Here is a 24,182-nt window from a genome sequence, read left to right on the forward strand (position 1 = left end):
AGATGCTAAAAAATATTAAGGGCCTATGTAACTCCTGACGGTCATAAGGAAAAGTTTTATCGATATCCTTTGGCAGTTATATCCGTTTATCATCTAATAATTTTTAATCAAAAAAGTTCCGTTTGTAGAGGTTTGCAACCATCTCAAATCCGTTTAATTATTTATTATATATTTCAGAAAAGTTTATTCAAATCCTTTGGAAGTTAACCTTTTAATAGACAAAAAATTATTAAAACACTTTTGGAATTTCAGGAGACTTCACAAATATGTTGTCTTTTTTAATATTATAACCTACATGGATGACACCATTGACATCTAACTCGCCTGTGAAAGGAATGATTTGAATTTCCTTTTTTCCAATATATGTGACCCACTTCAAACTTCTACATCAGTTTTCAGCAAAAAGGGAGTATTAGTCTTATAGTCTTAATATTAATTTAAAAAACGCACTGAAACCACTGAAAACATCCTTTTAATCACAGAACACTATATTTTTGTGTGGTGTGGTGGTTGCATACAAACTGATCACTGACATAATAGAATGGACGAGCCCCCACTCATTACGCGCCGTGTAATCTTTTGGCTCCAACATATCAGAGAAAGGTCCAAGAAAAAGTAGGAGCTAATTTGGGCAAAAGCAGGTTAAGAGTAGCCTACGTTAAAAGACGAATATCCCCAGCCAATGAGAATCGAAGACCGGACCGAAAACCGATTGATCCCTTCCTATTGTTTTCCCTAACCTAGATTGCAGATTTTATTTGCTTTGCTTCCTGAATGATTTAATTATCATCGATAATTATTATTATATCGATTTTGCGACTATTTGAGTGCTCACAACAATCATAGTGTTTAGTGTTGACTTCGCTGTATATAATATTCGATTCTAGGCTAATTTTGAGTTCAAAAACAAACATTTTAGTGTTCTTTCAATTTCTAAAAAATTTTCCAGTGATTTTTTTACTGTATAATTTCTTTTTTAGCTACTGCAGTATCTGTTTATGATAATTATGGCAACACTAAGGTAAGATATAATTTTTTTTAGTTCTAATCTGAATTATTATGTATTTTCTAGTCAACAAAATACAATCTGCAAAGTCTGTGAGAAGGAATTTTCAAGCCCATCAATGAAAAACAGAAATTTGAAAAAGTTTCAACCAGAATTTGTTGGCCAGGAAATCAAGAAACACATTACATGTCCAATATGTACCATGAGTACCCAGGCATTTTCTTATTTTAATAGTTTAAACAAACATTTGCTTGATATTCACAATAGAAAGATTAAACAATCATTTTTAAATTTTAGGAATTTTGAATAATTTACCTCTAAGAGAGCGAAAGTAATAGGGAAATCGACATAATTGTATATTTTGTTGTTTACTTTTAGGATTCAATAGCTCTTGTAAAAAGAGAAGTGTTAAGTCTGGGGGAAACATATGTATTCAAGAAACATGCCCCTCAAGGATTTTAGTTAAGCTTTTAAAGAATGGTGATAAAATGGTATATATTCATAGGCTAATTCATAATTTTAATCCTTTGGAGGATCAGTTGATGGGACATTTTTTGAAACATATGTAGGACATGTAGACAAGTTTACTGGTATGACAAATGAACAAATAATTCAAGATGCTAGAAAAATTTAGAATGCCACAATAGAAAGGCTAAACTTACTAACAAGAAGTGACCTGGCATATTTGATAAAGATTATAAAGAAATATAATGTTGACAAGAAAAGTCAAAAGTCAAAGTCAAAAATAGCTTTGTTGTTACATAATATGTTGTTAACAAAGCATTATATAAAACTTTAAAGATAGCTGACAACATAATCTTTTACAAAAATATAAACATTTTAACAATTCTTACATACATAGAATATAGAACACACGCAACACATTTAAAAAAGTAAAAAAAGAAAAGTAGTAAGAAGTCACATCACGCTACGCAAAACTCTTCACTGTCAAAAAGTTGTACTTAAAAACTCGTCTAGAGAATAAAATACATTTCAGTAAGCTAGTCGGCATTAAGATATTTGATAAATATGATGAGAAATTTCTAATTTCAAAGTAATATCACTGTCATCACAACGATTTAAATAATTTTCAAATTGTCTTTGATAACTACTCAGCAAGTAGGTTGCCTCAACATACAGGGTGTTTCAAAATTTACTACATATATTTTAAGGGCGTATTCCTGAGGTCAAAATAAGACTTTTTTTTCCTATAAACATGGGTCCTAAAATGCACCCCCTTCAAGCTACAGCCATCGTAATAAGTGTAAAAAAAATCGATTTTTTAAACTGTGTCTACAGTTTTGCATCAAATTTAACGAAATTTGGAATACCCCCGTTATTTTAGGCGGTCTATTTACTCTTTATCTTAGAAATGGCGTAAAACTAATTTTAAGGGGTAAACTGAGGGGGTGCACACTTTTGACGGCCAAAATTTTATGTGTACATACATTTTTTTTTAAATTAAGCTATACCAAAAAATAGACCATACAAAAATTTAAATTTTTGGTCTCTTGCATTTTTTTCATACGACTATTAGTTTTTGAGAAAACCGCCGGTGAATAAAAGGATAGCAATATCGTAAATTAAAAATCAAAGGAAAAATTTAGGAAGTAGGCTGTGTTTCGCAATTGTTGACATTTTTATTTTTGAAGTTTTAGTAGTAGGCTGTGAGTATTTATTTTAGACATTTTTTAACTTGCTTGACATTTGATGTAAAATAAATTTACTGTCATTGTTGACTTTGTTTAATTCCAGTAGTTTACTACCCGTTTTAGATTTAAAGTGTAGTTTTTATTCCCATGTTTCATTTCTAAACGCTAACATTGCTAAAATGGAAAATGAACGTTATTCATTCGAACATCTTGCAGACATCCATTTTGTTTATGGTCTTGCTGATGGTAACGCGTATGAAGCTCAAAGATTGTATCAGTTAAGGTTTCCTTATCGCCGACTCCCGAATGTACGAACATTTTCAGAGTCACTCGGCATCTTAGGGATTACGGTAGTTTCCCCAGGGAACCGCCCGAGGAACAATGCAGGCAGACCGTAACAAGCACGAAACCCAGTGACAGAGGAGCAAATTTTGACTGCCATCGACGACGATCCTGGCCTAAGCACGCGTCAAATAGCTCGGAATTTGGATGTTTCTCATGCAACTGTCTGGCGGGTTTTGCACGAAAATAGCTTGTATCCATACCAAATTCAAAGAGTTCAAGCTTTGCTACCTCAATATTTCCCAAGGCGCTTACAGTTTGCAAGGTGGTTACTTTAGAGATGCGCGAGAGATAATAATTTTTTATAAAGTATTCTATTCACAGACGAAGCTCATTTTTCGCGGGAAGGGGTGGTGAATTTTCACAATGTGCATGTTTGGGCAGCAGAGAATCCGCACGAAATTAGGCAATCTCACCACCAGGAGCACTTTAGCCTTAATGTATGGGCAGGTTTAGTGGGAGATGAGTTAATTGGTCCTTTCTTTTTTCCTAGAATTTTAGTTGGCGACACTTATTTAGAGTTTCTACAGCACCATTTAAATGGTTTACTAGACAATGTACCTTTAAATGTGCGAGCGAACATGTGGTTTATAAATGACGTTGCCCCCCCTCATTTCCGTATAACAGTGCGTGACTATTTGAACTTTGTGTTTCCTGAGAGATGGATTGGTAGAGCAGGCCCAATACCATGACCTCCACGCTCCCCGGACTGCAATCCTCTGGATTTTTTTTTCTGGGAATATGTAAAAAGCCTCGTCTATAATCCTGGTCAAGTGCCTTCGCTCGAGGTCCTAAGGCAAAGAATTATTAATGCCTTTGAAACAATAAGAAATACGGAATTTTAGAGCGAGTAAGACAATCTATGAGAAGACGAATGGAGGCTTGTATTGCAGCGGGGGGTGCGCATTTCGAGCACTTTTTATTAAAAAAACTATTTGTTTCTCAGAAGTTTATTGTTTATTTAAAAAATAATTAATTATTATGTTAATAAATGTTAAATATTTTTTTCACTAATTTTTGTATTTTTAAAAACCGTCATTCTTTAATGTAAATAATTGTTCATCAATTTATTGAAAAAACCTCAATAGCAAAGTTTCAACAATAGCAAAACCAGTCTACCTATTTATTGTTAAATGTCGTGCCGCTTAAAAAATGTCCTAAAACAAATAGTCACAGCCTACTACTTAATATTATTATCTGTTTGAATTTTAATTATTACGTTATTGGTAGCCTTATATTAATCGGTGATTTTCTCAAAAACTATTCGTATTATCAAAAAAATGCAAGAGACATAAAATTTAGATTTTTGTATGGCCCATATTCTGGTGTAGCTTAATTTTTAAAAAAATGTATGCGTACATAAAATTTTGGCCGTCAAAAGTGTGCACCCCCCTCAGTTTACCCCTCAAAATTAGTTTTACGCCTTTTCTAAGATAAAAAGTAAGACCGCCTAAAATAACGAGGCTATTCCAAATTTCGTTAAATTTGATGCAAAACTGTAGACACAGTTTTAAAAAATCGATTTTTTTTACACTTCTTGCGATGGCTGTAGCTTGAAGGGGGTGCATTTTAGGACCCATGTTTATAGGAAAAAAAGTCTTATTTTGACTTCAGGAATACGCCCTTAAAATATATGTAGTGAATTTTGAAACACCCTGTATTATGGAATATTTACTTCTTATGGCTACTATGATGATGCATTAGCCATGGGATTTTATCAAAACAATGCCTAAACAGTTATACAAAAATTAAAATAAACTCATATTTTTTAGGATTATTTAATATATATTTTGATTTTAATGTTATAAATAAAAGTTTATATGTTATTTATACGTTTTTTTTTTAGTAATTCATATACTTTTAGTTATTCATCGTCTAGCAATCTTTATCATCTACCCACATGATATTCTCTGATCCACATGTTTTTATCTCTTAAGTAATGTATAATTGGCTACTTAAATAAACTTCAAACGTTTTGACAATTATTATATTATGAAAATTATAAGTTATAGGTATCTATCATAGGAATATGACATGTAATAGGTTTTTTTCACACTAAATTTTAATATAATACTATAAAAATATCTTTAAAACAACAAGCTAAGATACCAAACAAAAAAATACAAACAAGTGTTATCATTATTAATAATGCCATAATTTTTGGATTGTTTAATATGTTTTATATACTTAAATCGTACTCACTCATGAACTTGTACTTATTTGCTAATTAATACAGCAGCCTCACCGTACTCGGTTCCCTATTACCAACGTTTAAACTTCAACTAAAGAACCCTAGAAATACTTAATGTCCTGAGGAGGACATGTTTCTGTTTTTTTTTATTTCTGACCCCCTCCAACAACGATCTCCAGTAATAATGGATATTGCTTTCATAACTCTATCGCTATTAATAAAATGATTTCAATGAGGTACTACATAGATATCTATAAAAATCAAATTTGGCAAATTACCTATTTTCATATTCTAAAAAATCTTAATCACGCTGTAAATATGTACAAAAAAATCATTAATTTACTAATTTATAACAGCTACAAATATTTCTTTATTGAGCGTCTTTTATATTCATATCGCATTTCTTTTTCCATCTAAAATATAAATGACTAACAAAACAAAGCCCTATATTAGCAAATATATAGGTCAGAGATGCCAAATCTTGCTGTTTAACTACATGCATTGAAAAATTCGTATTTTGAATTTTGGCGGTACGCAAGCCACGCCTCTGTGGTGCCGGAATGCTCTCATTGGCTGGGCATATTCGTCTTTTAACGTATGCTGTTAAGAGTCATTATTTTAAACTTTTAAAGAGTGTTTCCTATGTTTGTTTGTTTAGTTAGAAGTGTTTGCCTTCTAGTACTAAAGGAAGCTTGAAATAAGAACAAAATGGTTCAATCTTGTACTGCTATAAACTGTACAAACAGGTGAAAAAAGGAGGAAGCAAATTTCACAAGTATAATAGTACAAATTATATTTTACTGTTTTAAGTGTTTTATTGCTATATTGATTTTGATGAGATTTGTTTGTTTTTAATGTTAACTAATAATGACATTTGACTCAGGATACCTATAGCTGATGTTAATTTGCGTAAAGCTTGGCTACATGCTATAAAAATAAAAAACTACAACCCCAAAAATGCATCAATTAGTAAAAAACATTGCTTGGTCGAGTCGGATTATGAGGTTAATGTCCATGGAAGCAGAATTCTCAAAAAAGGTGTTGTTCCTGCGGTGTCTTTAAATTCCCAAAACATTTGCAGCAAGCTTCTAATTCAAAATAAAGGATTTTAAAGAGGAATGAAGTTTTAGAAGGTTAAGTTTTTATGTATATAAAATATACACTTGAGTATACATATATGAGATATATATTAATAAATTATATTTGTATACTTATTATTGCCATATAAATTACTTGTATAGTATGTGAAATTATTTCTTTAACCTTTGTTATAATTAGAAAACCAGCCACCTGAAACTAATATAGTATTTTTTCAAATTATAATATGGTTGAACCAATGGAGGTGGAACTAAATTGAGGAGCAGGTTGAAGAGCTACCTGCATTAGCTACAAATATTCGAAAAAGAAATCCATGATGCTCTACCGACTGCAGTGAAAAATCCAGGTCTAAAAAGATCTTTTAATGATGTACTAGAAGATTTTTATTTTTTTTTAATACCTTTATAATATGAAAATATATCTATTTCTAATAAGTCTATATTTTAGGAGAAGGTGAGATCCAGTTTATTTACTACTTATACTACCTATTCTATTCATCAAATTCATTCATGTAAAAACAATGAAAATAATTAAATTGTAATTATTTTTATTGCTTTTTACAATACAAACATGATAATTGTAAAAAATAATTAAATTAATTATCTTTTATTGTAAACGGATCACAGAAATTGTGGTTGTAGCTATAAATTACACTTGTAGTTGCTATATATCTTGCATGCCTTTTTAGGAGGGTATTCTCAAAATACAAAAACAGATGCTGTTTAGACAACTCAAGAAGGGTAGTAAAGGAAAGTATAGCCCGAGTTAAGGTCTTTTGCCCTTTCTCTCCATTTTTATTCAGCTTTAGCCTATGACTTTGTCAGAAGCATGTATGGAAAGGATACCTTACCTCATCCAAGGACATTATCCAAATGGTATAGTTCAGTTGATGGTAAGCCAGGATATACTGCAGAAGCTTTACAGGCAGTCAAAGTTGAGGCTGAAAGGACAAAAGGAAGGCAGCTAAATAAAAAAACTTAATGAAAAACTAAAATAAACTTAATAAAATTATAAAAACCTTTAATTACTTAAATAATGTGTTTTATTTTAAGATACTTTATTTATAAGTAATAATATTTGTGGGTAAAACATGTTGCATACGATCATTAGACTTTATATGGAATTATAACCGTTCAATGAAGCCAAAAAAATTATAAAAAAAACCTATAAAAAAATCAAAACTCCATTTTATTAATTAATACAAGATTATTCTTATTTAAGTTTTTATGCAAGAAATGATAGTGATGGACAAAAACACTAAAAATTAAAAAAAATGCTTTGTTAAAGAACCGTAGTTATTACATACAGTGCATCCCAAAAATTATGTCTAAATTTTTTTCAAGTTGCGCATTTTTGTATGTGAAGTTTGTATAATACAGAGTTGCTTAAAAATAAATTACGACCATCAACTTAATTTTTTCAAATGAAAGCACCTTTTTTTATTTCATTTTTGAATTTCGCGTGGAATTCTACGTATGTTTCATGCATCATCTCATATACCTAAAGTCAACAGTTATCAAAAAAAGTCGACGAAACATTATTATTGAAGTTCACCTTACGAGTAACTTTTTCTCTGAGAATTTTTATACAGAGCAAAATTCCATTCATTCGTGTTTTTTTATTCTTGCCTGGTGACCTTGTATTTTCATACTTTACTGTATGACAGTTGGACGCCAAACAGATATTGTCAAGTGTGAAGTGTACGAGCAAAAAAGTTAACGGAACGAGAAAATATAGAAATTCTGTGCATGGTTGGGTTTGGTGATAAAACACGGACTCAAACAGAAGCTGCTCAATTAGTCAATGAAATCCATGCTGATCGTCCTCCGATATGTCAAAGGTGGTTAGTAGAATAGAGGCTGAATTTAGAGAATTCGATCATGTTAGAGATCTGCCGAAATCTGGTCATCCTGCTCGATATGAAAATGAACAACTTGACATTTTGCTTTCTTTGGAAGAAAATCCATGCACTCCTCTGTCGCAGATTGAGGTAAATTTACACATGGCGAAATCTATAGTTCACCGAATAGAATTATTTGATGACGATTTCGATAGGCGAAATGAGTTTTGTGAACGCTTACAAAACATGTGCAATCTAAATAATAATTTAGTAACAAATGTTTTTTCCGATGAAGCCACGTTCTGTTTGAATGGTAGTGTGAACAGACAAAATTGTCGATATTGGGCAACAGACAATCCGCATTGGATGATGGAGGTAAACACCCAGTACCCTCAAAAACTAAATGTGTGGTGTGGAATAGTGCGCGGAAGAGTAATAGATCCTAATAGATTTTTCTTTGAACAGACTTTTACGGGACAAGTGTATCTCGATTTTCTCCAACTTGAATTAATTCCAGCATTACTATTTTTATTTCCAAATCCATTAAACCCAGACTATTCTGACGAAGAACAAATTTTCCAGCAAGATGGCGCTCCTCCGCACTATGCTGCCACTGTGTGTACATTTTTGGATGAAACCTTTCCCAATCGGTGGATAGGAAGGAGAGGGAGGACCCATCGAGTGGTCTGCTAGGTCGCCTGACCTAACACCAATGCACTTTTTTTTGTGGGGATACCTCAAGTCGAAGGTATTTATTAATAGGCCAAATAATCTAGACGACTTGAAAGAGAGAATTCGCAGAGAAGTGCGCGCCATAACTCCGGAAATAATTGAAAATGTGCAACGAGACTTTATTGATCGCCTTGGATATTGTCAAGCCGTGAATGGCAACCATTTTGAACATTTAACTTAATTTTTGTTCTTTTTTTATTTGTTACATGAATCGTCTTTTTTTCAATAACTGTTGACTTTAGGTATAGGACATGATGCATGAAACATACGTAGAGTTCCACGCGAAATTCAAAGATGAAATAAAAAAAGGTGCTTTCATTTGAAAAAATTATGGTCATAATTTATTTCTTGAGCAACCCCGTATATACAAATTTTACGTACAAAAATGCGCAACTTGAAGTAAAAATCGACGGGTCCGAGCGTTTTTTTTTTCGATCACACCCCTGAATTAATTAATTTAGACATAACTTTTGGGATGCACTGTATACCTATATGATGTTGATTTTTTTAAAAGAATTTGTAATGACAATATTTTTCAAATTATTTAGTATAGAATTAAAAGACAAGAATTGAAGAATTTCAGTTTTTCATGAATAATTAATTAAATAAGTTAATAAATTAAATCTAACACATCTTTATCTTCTCAACAAAAAATTTTTGATTACATTTTCATCATTATTGGTCATTTTTTAATGTCACTTTCTAAATTTATTTTATTTTCTGAATGTCTATGGGGAACAATAATAAGGAGGAAAACAAATTTGCCCAATTTAGCTCCATCCTTCACATGCTCTCTCTCTCACATTGCGATGGTACCGATGTTGTCGCGCGACGGCCGGTCCATTCTATTATGTCAGTGGCCTTGGCTTGTTTTCCACCCAAAGAGAACTTAAAAAAGACAATCGTAAAATACGACAGTTAAAATGTCATTAACGTCACTAATGTCATATTTGATATACGTCAAAAAATAGTCAATCAATCAATCGGCCATCTTGGTGGGCAGACTATTCCGCCCCACCACGTTCAACCTTCATACCGGTGGTTATTTCTGTTAGCTCCTGTCAATGCAGGATGGCCGACATATGATTCCGATTTTCACCATACATACGAAATGCGTGTTGAATACAGAAATTCTGTTGACAGCTTTATTGACAAAGACGGAGGCAACCGTCTTGGGTGGAGTGTGGCGGGAAGCCTGATCTATTGCGCGATATTTAAATTTGAAGTAATTTACAGAATTACAGAAGTTGATGCGTTAACTGACGAGTGATGAGAGATATATTTAAATAAAATTTTATTTTATTTTAAAATTATTAAAATACGCTTATCACTTTAGAAATATCCACATTTTATTACAAATGTTAATTTTAAATGCTGGGAAAAAAATATTGCATCTCAGACATCCCTCATCACTTTGTTCAAGAATTAACACATCAACTAAAATATTATTTGACTTAAATTTAGTTTTCAAGATATTGCTTATTTAGGACATTTATAATATTTAGATATAGATACTTACCAAGAATTATAAATTGGCACGATAGGTATGCCAGCAAATTTTAAATAAAAAAAACTAAATTCTTTTAAATATTTTATTCTAAGATGAATTAAAATAAATTTAGCAAAGGGTTTTAAAGAACATAAAATTAGTTCTAATAAAAATAATATATTATTCTAAATTAAATCCTGTAAACTGTAAGTATGGTATTAATAAGACCTTTTCCTAATAATTTCTGGATTTTCAGAAAAAATTACCTGCTTTTTTTTGTTTCTATAAGAGTTTAAAACACTATAAGAAACATGTAACAAACATACGTAAATAAAAAATAAAAAATATATATTTTTTAATCATCTATACAATTGTAACAAAATAATGTATATCCACATATGGAAAACAAAACCTTAACTCTTATAACCTTAGAACATTGAATGCCACGACCAAAGAACGCATTTTTTTACAAAGGATATGGTACAAATGAAAGCCCCGCCACACTATGCTTTACCCGTGCGCAATTATCTAGATAAAGTTTTACCAAATCGTTGGATAGGTAGACGAGGGTTCATTAAATGACCACCCAGAACGCCAGATTTAACTCCCATCGATTACTTTTTATGAGGATACTTAGAAAGTAAAGTCTATGTCATTAAACTACTAAGTTTAAAAGATTTAAAAGAACAAATACGCCAGGAAATTAGAAATATTAGTCCAGATGTCGTTGACAAACGTTGACGTTCAAAAAGTATATTTAAATCGCCTTGGTTATTTCCAGGTTGTTAACGGTGCTCAATTCGAACTTTTAATTTAGATGGGTATTTCTTTAATTTTACATTTTATCATACCACTATTTATTTATACTATATCATTTGTAAAAAATGCGTTCTATCTGATTCTGCAGAAAAAAAAGGTTTCCATTTAAAAAACATATTGATGTCATATCCTTTTGAGTCACCCTGTATATTTAATTTTCACGTAGAAAAACCCTAAACCCAATATTAAAATCGACGGGTTCGGGCATTTTTTCAAAAACGAATTGAATTCATCCGCTACTTTACGGATGCACTGTATAACAAATATCATCTACACCACTGCATTCTACAGAAGAAAATCGATAAGCATATATTGTTTTAACTTTTCGATAAGTTGAAGGATTACGGAGATACGAGGGAAATAAACCTCGCAAAAGTACCCAAAATGGGACACCTTGTACTAATACTTTAGGTTTTAAATATTTCCTTATCTTTTTCTCTTCTATGTAATTAATCTAAAAATAACTTACGTAAAAATAAACTAGGGTTTTTTTTTCTCTGAAATATTGTTCACAAAAATTTTTTGTAATTCTTATAGCAAGAACTTAGAACGTTAATTGAAATTGAAGAATATAAATGCAACACAACGTGACAGTCTTTCTTCAGTCCAACGATTCTAAAATTAAGATCTAAATCTAAAATTAAAAACAAAAACAATCTAAAGTCGGAACCATTCAATGCCATCGCGCTAGAAACTTTATTTGAAACCAAATTCCGGGCGAACAAATGAGCTTTCTGATAAAATAAAATCTACACTGTCAACTTCAACATTAACCTTTTAAAACAAATTTGAATATCCGAACTTGTTTGCATAAATTCCAAAACTCATTACGATGCGTGGGCAGGTGCCCGGACACGCCAAAGAATCCCAACTATGCTAATGACCGGTAAAACCTCTTACTATAAGGAATTGAAGTTTTAATAAGGACCGAAACCTTCCCCCTCAGCTCCCTGGCTCCACATTTTCGACCCACCCTAACAAGCATTTATGTAAATCAGTATAAATGATTGATTCGGTCATGCATTGCGGTCACCACCGCACCCCTCGTCCCCCCTTGCCCAAGTAACTATGTTTTATGCGAGGGTGATTTGTTATGCGCCACACAAAGGGCCGACATTCGCCCTTATGCATACGGTATGGGGTATGTATCGTAAATGGATTTACGCCGGGATATAATTTGATTGATTGGGTCGCCCCGGTGGCGTTACTGGAAACTTTTGTGTATGTTTGGTGGGCTAAAACTAATACGTGAAAGGGTCCTGGCTTCTTTAGTAAGAAAATTAGAAAATCCTTCGGAAAAGACGCTAGGGAGTACAATTTCGTTTTAAAGGAGTTTATTTAGGGGTCAAGCTTGTCGTCTTAAGCTTATTATTCGAAGAGTATCTTTTATACACTTTTTACGTACTGTTGCTTAGCCTCCTACTAAAGTATTAAGATTCTGAATCTCTTCTGTATGTCATACAGGGCATAATAAAATATGTGTAAAATATATATACGTATGAGGAGTATAATGGAGTAGAGTATAACGAAATTCATCTTTAAATTGATCAATTCGGCTTACTATCAACATACAAGTACTAAGTAATTTAAGTAATAGTGAGTAATTTTCGTATTTTTGCTAAAAACTTGTTCGTCCTGTACTTCCTAGACGGCTTAGCCGATTTCTTAAAAATGTGTACACAAACATTTCTGCAAACAAATATGCCAAAGGTTATGTGGAAAAAAAAATATTCAGATGATACACATGTCTTTTTAGCGATGTGTGCATTAAAATTATATCTAAAAACAGGACTGCTTACTGCTTGGCCTTTCAAACAAATCAAAACTATGTCTAATACTAATAAATTCAAAACACTATCTCTAACTAATTTTTGCTTTTAGTTGCATAAAAAAATTAAAATCCTAGATAAGGACAAAACTACAAATGAAATACCTCTATTTCAGAATTATTTAATTTATCCGGTTCATTAACTGATCCCTAGTTTTGATTGGAATACTATACAGTTTTTTTTTAGATCCTTCTATAAAAAATAGTCGACTGGGTTGAAGTCTGGTGACCTAGCTGGGCAAAGATGTATACCTCCGCGTCCAATCCATCGATCTATTGTTGATCGAGATCATTTAGAAACATTAATTGAAGGGCTCGGGGCAACAAGGTACTTAAGCCATATTTTACTGAAAATCGAGATTTCTTTATCGTTTACCTGGACACAGAGGTCACAAGCCATTTGCAAAGTAATATGAAATATTTTGTTGTCCATGCGGAATTTTGTGGATATTTTCAGTCAATAACATAGCGGTCAGTCAATTTGTCTGAAAGTGATTTTGGTGCAGATGACAGTATATCAGACAGAGATTATTATCCAAATAATAGTGGGCCTGAATCACTATCTCAATCTAAGATAACGGTAAGTAAACAAAATTGTGGCTTATGCCTTTCTTGCCCTAATTTTAGGTGAGCATGTGTCCTTACCAATTTGTATAAAAACAGGAAATTTGAAGTTGCCCAATTAGCAACTTTTCGACGCGACAACGTTGCAAATTGCAACGCAACATTGCATTGTTACGTTGTGTTAACCGTAGAGACAACCCCGTTTTACACCAATTTGAAAGAGATTTTTTTGGTTGTCTCAATGTTACGCAGTGACTACCCGTTAACTTTCTAAACGCTTTTGCAACGTTTTTAGACTTACTGATTTTTGGACGAATGGACGCCATAACAACAGAAAAATTAATTACTTTTTTAACAATAAACTAATAGATAACAGTCCTTATTAATATTTGTTTTGTATGTAGTTTAATATAGTAAATTATACGGGTAAAATACCCGTTTTGAAAGATTTACAAACGGAATTTATAAACTGAACATAGTTTACTGTGAAAAGATGTTATTTTAGCCCTAAATAACACGCGTTCTGAACTTATAGCGGATTTAAAAAAAAAATAAGTAGTTTTTTTATTGGTACATAAGAAACCCGCTGTCGTTGTCCCTGGTTGGCCTGAAGCAAGAGGAAGAACGGATGGAGCTAAACTAAAATTTTAATATTTCAATTATTGTTTGCAGTTTGTTGCTCGTATGCAGCACGTTTTTTCTTACAAACTTTAATAAACAAAAACTTTAACTTTTACAAAAAAATTCATAAATTCAATAATTCTTCGAAAAATATAAACTCAGAATGTAATGTTAACATTACATTCTGAGTTCTTATTGCTGCTGCTGCTATATAAATCCTAAAAAATAAAACTTTATAAAATTTATCATTATTTTCAAACTGGTTAGTCTCTTGTGTAAAGAAAGGCTATAAAGTAGGATATAGGAACCATGAAGTAAACCTTTTACAAAAAGTAAACCCAGTATTTTAAACTATAAATATGTAAAATTTAATACAAACCTTTTCACTGCTATCTTCCGCCACTTCCATTGATTCTACATAATCCATATCAACATAATGTTCCAGTTAGAACCTTAATGAGAAGAATGCGTTCCGGAAACTTGGATAAGATGGCATTAGGTCGTAAAGGCTCACTTACTATGGAACAAGAAGCAAGTTTAGCCAAATATATACAAAACATGGCATTTCACGGCTTTGCTTTAACTGCTCATGATATAAGAAAGCTTGCTTATTCTTTGTGGTCCAACAAAATATTCCACATAAATTCAATACTGAACGGAAAATGGCAGGACAAGATTGGTTTCTAGCCTTTATGAGAAGACGCCCTGTACTGGCCGTTCGTAAGGCTCAAGGTATATCTACTGCCAGGCCAAGGGCATGACAAAACAAGAATATACACAATATTTTGAATTACTGGGAAACATTCTTAGAGAAAATAATTTATTGAATACCCCACAACAGAGTTTTAATCTCGATGAAACAGGATTGCAATTAAATAACAATCCAGGCAAAAATGTGGTAACAAAAGACGCTAAAATGGTAAATTGTATCACAAGCGCTGAAAAAGGAGAAACTATTTCCGTTATAATCTGTGTAAACGCAGAAGGAACTTTTTTCCACCCTGCTGCATATTTAAGGGCAAAAATACAAAACGGGAATTCAAAGATGGCCTACCACCTGGCGGCAAGGTTGTTATGGGCGAAAAGTCAGCTTATGTCACATCTAAAATTTTCTTCCAATGGTTTAAAGACTTTTTTATTCCGCGGAAAGGTACCGGTAAGGTTCTATTAATTATGGATGATCATTCCTCGCACTGTTCCAATGTCAAACTCTTAGATTTTGTTGTAGCGAATGACGTGATTCTGTTTTGTTTGCCCAGCCACACCACTCATTGGCTCCAACCGCTTGATCGCTCATTCTTTAAGCCCTTGAAAGCTTATTGGGCTCAAACTTGTCAAAACTGGTTATATAACAACCCTGGTCGAAAACTAAGCCGATTGCAATTTACCCAATTATTAAATATTGCCTGGTGTAAGGCTGCAACAATTCAAAACGGGACTTCCGGTTTTAGAACCTGTGGGATTTACCCTTTTAATCCCGAAAAAATTCCCGATTATGCTTTTATGGTCAACTACGAACCATCGGTTGAAGATAGTCTTAACCCAGAAGAGATTTTCAGTGAGGAGGAGAATGATCCCAGACCAGGTAATATCACTGCAGTTGAGGAACCTGAAGATACGAATCCCTTTGAAGCAATTTTACTGGTTCCACGCGTCGAACCAGGACCAAGTGGCTATAAACGGAAACAACATGCCGAGATACTAACTTCACCAGAAACAATTTTTGCAAAACGGGCAAAGAAAGAAAATTATAACAAGAAGAAGAACGGAAAAAAATACAAAATATTAAGAAAACGAAGAAAACCGGGATACCAAAGAACTAACAAGCCCTTCTTCGTCAGATAACGAAACAGAAGTAGTAACGCAGGAAAGCGACAAATCCGAAGTCGATATTGATTAATCAGAATTTTGCGCACAATGTCATGCATCATTTTACGACAAAAAAGGTCCCAAATGCGACTGGCTTCAGTGCGTGACATGTATGAAATGGATCCATGAGATATGTACGAGATCTGACAGATTTTGCGAAGAATGTACGCCATTATCCGAATTTGCTTAAAGAAACAGTTAAATTAGAGGATATCTACTAGTAGCCACTAGGAATTATATTAATAAGTTTTCATGTTTTGTATTTGACTTCTTTCATTAGAAATAAATTTATGTTTTTGGGATCATTAGCATTTTTTATTAAAAAAACTCCTAATTCCTAATTTTTACATAACGAAAACATGTTGCCATATTACCCTGAGCTAGATGCCATATTACCCATGGGTGCGGGTAATATGGCAATACCGTATCATTGGACATTTATGATTATACTCTTTCTGACGACGAGAATATGGCAACGAGAGTTTTCACGTCGCAAACCTACATGGGTACGCTCTAAGGTTCGGAGCGTATCCATGTAGGTACCCATATAGGATGGAGGTCAGAATGTGAGCGATTGACATTTATGTTGCCATATTTCCCCGCTTTACTCTAAATTTTGCACTGAAATCAACGTTGCAACTAGTGAAAATAAGAGTAATCTCAACTCAGGTGATTGCAAATTGTTACTTGGGTAGAAGCGAACAGTTACATACATATTGGAAAGAAACTTGTTCCCTTATGAAAAAAATTCGAGTATTAAATTACCCTTCCGGATAACAATTAAATAAAAAAAATTGAATGAGTAGTAGTTTTTTTTGTTTATATTTTTAAAATGTTTTCGTACATTTGTTCGCCATCGTAAGTATTTTTTAAAGACTATTGATAATCAAAAATGTGCTAAATAATATTTTTAAACTTAAGTGCTTCTTATTATAGTCAAAGAATTTCCAATTTTACATTTAAAAACTAGCTTTTTTGAATGTATTTTATTAATAACAGAAAGTGTATTTATATTTCGATAAGTAAAAGACATACCACCTTTAAAGTCGTTTTTCTCAAAAGCTTCCGAATGTGGCTTATGTACCTTATTAATTGTCCCGAGTACTCCAATTCCAAAATGCGCGGGTGCCTCATAGTGTTAGAAGTAATATGTCTCTTAAATTTACTACTCCTAACAAGCCCGGTAAAATATTTTGGAGAAAGTCTAAATATACAGCAGTTAGTCGTTCGGGGAAAAAATGTAGTTCAATTAAACGATCACTTATTAAGCCGCACCAAACATTCACTGAAAACTTTCATTGAGAATTAGCCAATCGAACCAAATGGGGGTTTTCACTTGCCCATACATGACAGTTTGTTGAATGAAAGACTTCGTTCTTTGTGAATTGGGCTTTATCAGTAAATAGCATTCTAAAAATATTTTTTCGGTGACAGCCCCATGAAACTTGATTTGCCAAAACGGAATTTCGTACAGCGGCCATCTTACTTGACATATGTACTGGGATTCTAAAATTACGATTCGATATGATTAGTCGATATGACTGATTCTAAATAAAATTCTCAATCGTATCTTGCGCATTGATTTTAACGATTTGTCGACGACACGCTTGGGTATATCATATACGCCAGACGATATATCTTCTTCCTTATTTAATACGTGCATAATGTGTCAGCATTTTTTTAAACATATTTGTTTCATCGATTGTTTATCACGTTTTTATTTGTTTATCAAGAACCTTTCTTAAACCCAATAACTAATAAATCTAATTCGACCCTATTTTTCACAACCTCCTGTCAACCTCCTGTTACCGTTGAGTTATCAGTTTTAGTATGTCAAGATTTTATGCCACAGGTTGGTACCAAAGAAGCATTGGACAAGATTTTAATTTCGGAATTAGCGAAACAACTGCAAGTCGTTGGATCCATAAAACTACTAAAATTATGGACAATCACCTTACTGACCGATTCATTAATTTTTCAAATACAAGAGATGAGAGACAACTTAATAAATTAACATTTATGAAGAGATTCAATTTTCCTGGTGTTATAAGTGCAATTGATTGCACCCATGTTGCCATATTAAAACCAAAAGTGGATGAACACAACAAATTTTTGTGATTTTCCATGAATTCAATTTATATTTCCCTATAAGTAGTGGTGGTTTTAAAGGATATTTTTTTATTTTAAAGAAGTAATGTGGGCATATATTTAAATAAAAGAACACGGAGACGACAAAATTAACAAAACAAATGAAAATTCTCAGAGTGCTTATCAATAGAAAAGACAGCTGACGTTTCCATCTGTCAAATATTAGGGAAAAAAGTGTCGTGATCGAGTCGTGATTTTAGAATCCCAGCCTAGGAAAATTTGACAGTAATGATGTAGTGACACTTTTGACGTTGCCCTTTTTTATTTTTATTTTGGGAAGACGTCTCCTCGTGGGTCAAGGAAAATTTGCAGAAATTAATGGCTGTCTATTTATCGTAATTTGGGGTCCGGTAAAGTTAAAGGGACATCTAAAAACCGATTTTTTTTTGAAAATTTTTTTACATAGAATATTAAGTTTTAACATTTTATTGATAAAAAAGTAAGCATGAAGTAAAAAAATGTAAAATTATAAAGGTAAAAGTTACATAGGTAGTAAACACAAATTTCCACACGCAAATCAGAAATATCAAATATGTAAATACGGATTAATTCATAAATAAAAAAGACTGTCAATTGCCACTTACGTCAAGAAATATTACTTATTATTTATCGGGAGTGGCTACTGTACTATAGTCGCCTTCGCTCTTATCGTGCGGGTTCACAGGGCTGGGATTCTAAAATCACGACTCGATCTCGATACGATCACGACTTCGAATTCGATCGCGACCCAGTCGTGACGACAAGGGTGATTCTAAATTTCAATCGTCGGCTAAACTCGTTTTATTCGATTTGATTTAGGTTTCTTGGGATATATTTGTTATCTTCCCTAATATTTGTCAATTGTATTTTCTATTGATAAACACAAGAGTTTTCATTTATTTTGTTAATTTTTTTCGCCTTCGTGTTTTTTTATTTAAATATATGCCTATATTATTTCTTTAAAATAAAAAATTGTCGTTTAAAACCATCACTATCCATTGGAAAATCATAATTGAATTCATGGAAAATCACAAAAGCTTGTTGTGTTCATCCACTTTTGGTATGTTTAAACGTTTTAATATGGCATTTAATATGGCAACATGTGTGCAATCAATAGGACCTAGAACACCAGGGAAATTGGATCTCTCTATAAATGTTAATTAAATAATTTCTCTAATCTCTTATATTTGAAAAATTAATGAATCGGTCAGCAAGGTGATTGTCAATAATTTCAGTAATTTTATGGATCCAATGACTTGTAATAGTTTCCCTAATTTCAAATTTAAAATCTTGTCCAATGCTTCTTTGGTAATAATATGTGGCATAAAATCTTGATATATGTACTAAAACTGCCCATTCAATGGTAACTATTTCCTCTGCCTCTATTATTAACAGAAGGTTGTGGTAAATAGGGTCAAATTAAATCTATTAGTTGTTGTGTTTAAGAAAGCTTCTTGATATACTAATGAAAACTTGGTATGACTATTGGTAAACAATAAATGAAACAAATACGTTTAAAAAAGGATGCTGTCACATTATGCACGTATTAAAAAAGGAAGAAGCTATATCGTCTGGTGTATACGATATACCCAAGCGTGTCGTCGACAAATCGTTAAAAACTAGGCAATCCGCAAGACACTCACGACTGAACATTTTATTTAGAATCAGTCATATCGAGTAATCGTGTCGAGTCGTGATTTTAGAATCCCAGCCCAGGTCACCATGTAATATGAATCAAATTGAAAAATCAGTGGCTGCCAAAATATTATTTCCTTGAGAGTTTGACAATACATTGAACGCCGTCATGTGACATATTAAAGCCGCGTATACACCTTAGATCATAATTATTAACTGACGTGATGCCTTTAACGCCGTAAAAATGTCTGCGGAATACTACGTATCCGAGATTCGACATGTAAAACATACGTTGGTTATTTCCTTTCATGACGTGAAAAAGCCCATAAGTATAAAGCCCGTTGGATATACGCCTCATCGGTATATGCCTAGAATCCCCGATATTCTGCTAAGTTGCCACACATAATATTTACTTTTCTTTTTTGAAAAATTGTCCGAAAATAGACGGAATTCTAAATAACAATTTTTCTTTACGAAATAATATCTAAATCTATAGTCCATTTCTTAATCCGTAGGAGCACACGAAAGGGTCGATAGCCATAAAACGGTCGTAAACCATTGGCGTCCCACTTTTCAAGTACATTAAGCTGAATGTTTTCATTTGTTGGGTTTATGTAATAGTGCAAGAAATAGGCCAATTTTAGCCATAAATTCTTTGAATTACTTAAGTACCTAATGAACAAGTTCTTTTTAACCCTTATAAGTAGATATTGTCTAGGTAGGTAAATATGGAGGTATAAGTATTATAGGTACCTAAATTGTGCAATCTTAAATGCAAACAGGTTATATTTTATGGTATATAATGTAGATATATCCTAAAAACTTAATTTATTTTTCAGTATTGTTGCGCATTTGTTGTAAGAATGTCAAAGTTTAGCCCCGTAGTGTGTAAAGGTGTTTTAGATTTTAAAGCAAGGACTATAGTACTAAACGTACATGATGCACTTGTGCATCAAATGCCTCTAAGTACTGTGAGAAATCTAGTAAAGCAAAGCAACAATTGACTTCTTAGTGACAGAAAAAGTGAAAACCGTGAGAACTTGCCTAAGAAGAGTGTAAAGAAAACTGCCGGTAGGAAGCCGATAGCAGTTGATGAGACAGCAAAGCATATCATCAGGAGGACAGTACATTCATTTTATTTTAAGAATCCCAACTGAAAAATTAAATTAAATTAAAATCCCAACTATCGAAAAAATTTTGACACTTATAAAAGAAAACGAAAATGTACCAGAAATGGGAAGAAAAAAATTATGGAAAATTTTACACGAATTACATTTTTCTTGGCAAAAGCAAAATAGAAAATCTATTTTAATAGATAAAGAAGAAATAGTCTGTTGGAGAAGAAAGTATTTAAGGCAAATTAAGGAGTATCGAAAGGAAGGAAGAAACATTTATTATTTGAATGAAACCTGGCTTAACGAAGGACACACCGTGAGCAAGTGCTGGCAGGATAAAAATGTTGGAAGCTCCCGTCAGGCTTTTTTAGAAGGTTTATCGACTGGCTTGAAGTCTCTTTCTGGTAAGGGCCACAGATTAATAATTACACATATTGGGAGCTATAAAGGATTTTTAAATGGCGGTCTGTTTGAATTCGAATCGAAGTCAACTAAGGATCACCACGAAGAAATGAACGCTGATGTTTTTGAAGATTATTTTTCCGAAACGATCAAGTCAAGTCCCGAAAATTCAATTATTGTTATGGACAATGCCAGCTACCATTCAAGATTAATAGAAAAATTACCATCATCCTGCTGGCGAAAAGGGGAAATAAAAAACTGGCTTACCGAAAAAGAAATACCTTTTGGAGATGACGCGGTAAAAGCAGAGCTTCTGACAATAGTTACAGAAAATAAATCAAAATGTAAAAGACACATTGTTGACGAAATGGCAAAACAACACAATATAACTGTACTTCGTTTGCCACCTTACCATTGTGAATTAAATCCTATAGAGTTAATTTGGGCTCAAGTAAAAGGATTTGTGGCTAGAAATAATAAAACCTTTAAATTGAAAGATGTGAGAGAATTTCTGAAAGCAGCAGTGGATAACGTTACCCAAGAAAACTGGAGCAATGCTGTGAATCATGCTATAAAAGAAGAAGAAAAGATGTGGACCTTCGATAATCTTCTAGAAGAAGCTGTCGAACCCTTAGTTATAACAGTGAGAATGTCTGATTCGGATGAAAGCGATGAGAATAATGAAATGTGTGATTCATAAATTGATTTTTTTTTGTATATTTCGTAAATATTTTTATTGTAATATATGTAAATATGGTTAATAAATTAAAAGGTCCTTATATTTATGTACCTTTCTTATAGATGACAAGATATGTTTGGAGAGTTGTTATTAATCAAATTTTTATATTTCATTTTATTTGCCATAGTTTTATAATGAGGCTTTTCCGCTTTTAAGAAATGTTTCTTGTTAATTTAATAAATATAGGTTATACCTACCAACCATACTTTTTCTAAAAATCTTTATCTAATAGATAATAGATAAAATCCAACATTATTTACAAATTTTTCATAACAGATAATTATTTATAACTTAAAAATTAAAATCAATATCCATAGTCGGGACGACACTAGCAACCCGTTTGTCATAAAAATGAACTCGAAACCATTGTTCCGAATTTTACGACCTATTGTGTTCGAGACCATACAGGACTTGTCCACTTAAAATTGGTAAAAACAGCCTGGTTTATCATTTTGTTACATGTAGAAAAATGGAAGACTCACCCTGTATTTATGCTACTTTTGCATAAATAATGAGGCACTGTGCTCTCACTAAAAAGGAAATAGAGTATAGGGATTTTATATTTTTTTATGAGAGCAAAAATGCCTCCCTAGCCTTTCATTAAAATTGTACATATTTCATTTAAAAATGGTTGTTACCTAAATTTTTGAGAAATTAGTATACGATTTAGCATGACCCTATGTATGTGCATAACATACTAATTTGTCGATTTCAGGGCACAGCGTCTAATTTTTAACGAATATTTGATCTTGTCTTCTTCTTTGTTTATGTGTGATTGTGTTTTTTTGTAATAATTATTGGGAAACTATACATTTTGGTATAATGACAAACAATTAATTTGTATTGTGTGTGATGCAGTGTAGACAGACACCAGAAAACTAATTTTTTTGTTTAAAGGCAAGTTCATGTTACAATCTCACTTTTAAAATGACATTTTAATTTTATGATTTATTATTTGTCTTTCGATATATTTTTGGTCTTTTCAGCGATTTTGCAATTGAAAGAAGTTCGGATTTTGGTATATATGGCAAGGGATTCTGATTTTCCTTTACTAACCATTCATAAATTTCGCTTTTTCTCCAACTTCCATTTGGTTGTTTATTCAAAATTCTTGAATGATACGACGCATTGTCTAATACTATGAAGGAAGGTTCTTGCAAGTTCGGTATTAACTGTTCCTTTAACCATTTTTCAAACATTTATATCCATAATCCATACTTTTAGACTTTAGAAGAAAAAATTAAACTTGCACCTGGAACGAATCCCGTTGAAGACCCGGCATGTAAAATAATAAATCGTTTTCCCTGACCACCTTTTTTTCTTTTCACGCTTTTTACAGATTCATCTTGCCAAGATTTTATTCGACTCCCGTTTGAAAATATCCAGGTTTCATCTAAGAATACCACTTTCCTTAACTTTGATTTTTCATGTTGTGTATATTGTCTTAAAAATCCTATTCGTTGGCTCACAATATTTGGTGGTTCACCCAAATATCTTCATTGCAGTCTTTTTTATAGCGAAAACCTATGCTTTTAATTAATTTTGATAAAGCAGAAAGTCCAATTTCCAAAGTGCCGCGTTGCTTTAAAACATCCCTCAGAAATGGCAGCGTTATATTTTTTTTTAGCCTATATAGTTCATAAATCCTATCCCTTACTTCCATTTTTACACATTCACTTAAATCTTCAGTCTTCGGCTTCTTCCTTTTACATTTTTTTCCTTCTTGGAAATAAAATTGTTCTTGTTTTCATATACAACCTTTTGCACCATTCTTAAACTAATTCCAAGCGCTTTAGCTACTTCTTCTTGTACATTCTTAGGCAACCCTTTATTTTCTTTTTCGTTCTCGAAGTAATTAATAACATTAAGTACCATTTTTTTGGCTTGAGGATTTAGAAATCCACAGAAAGGCTTTTTCTTTTCCATAATTTGAAATTTAAATTATCTTGTGACAAATAATGTCATCCGTCAATCGAAACAAGACAGGCATGTTTGTTATGAAAGTAATTGTATTAGAACCACTGACATTTATCATTTTATCTTCTTTTGATACATTAACGCTGCATATATCTGTTTCGTTTATCTGACGCGTTGTAGTTAAAAAACGTTGTTG

Source organism: Anthonomus grandis, chromosome 2, assembly GCF_022605725.1.
Source record: "Anthonomus grandis grandis chromosome 2, icAntGran1.3, whole genome shotgun sequence".
In the NCBI taxonomy this organism is placed as follows: domain Eukaryota; kingdom Metazoa; phylum Arthropoda; class Insecta; order Coleoptera; family Curculionidae; genus Anthonomus; species Anthonomus grandis.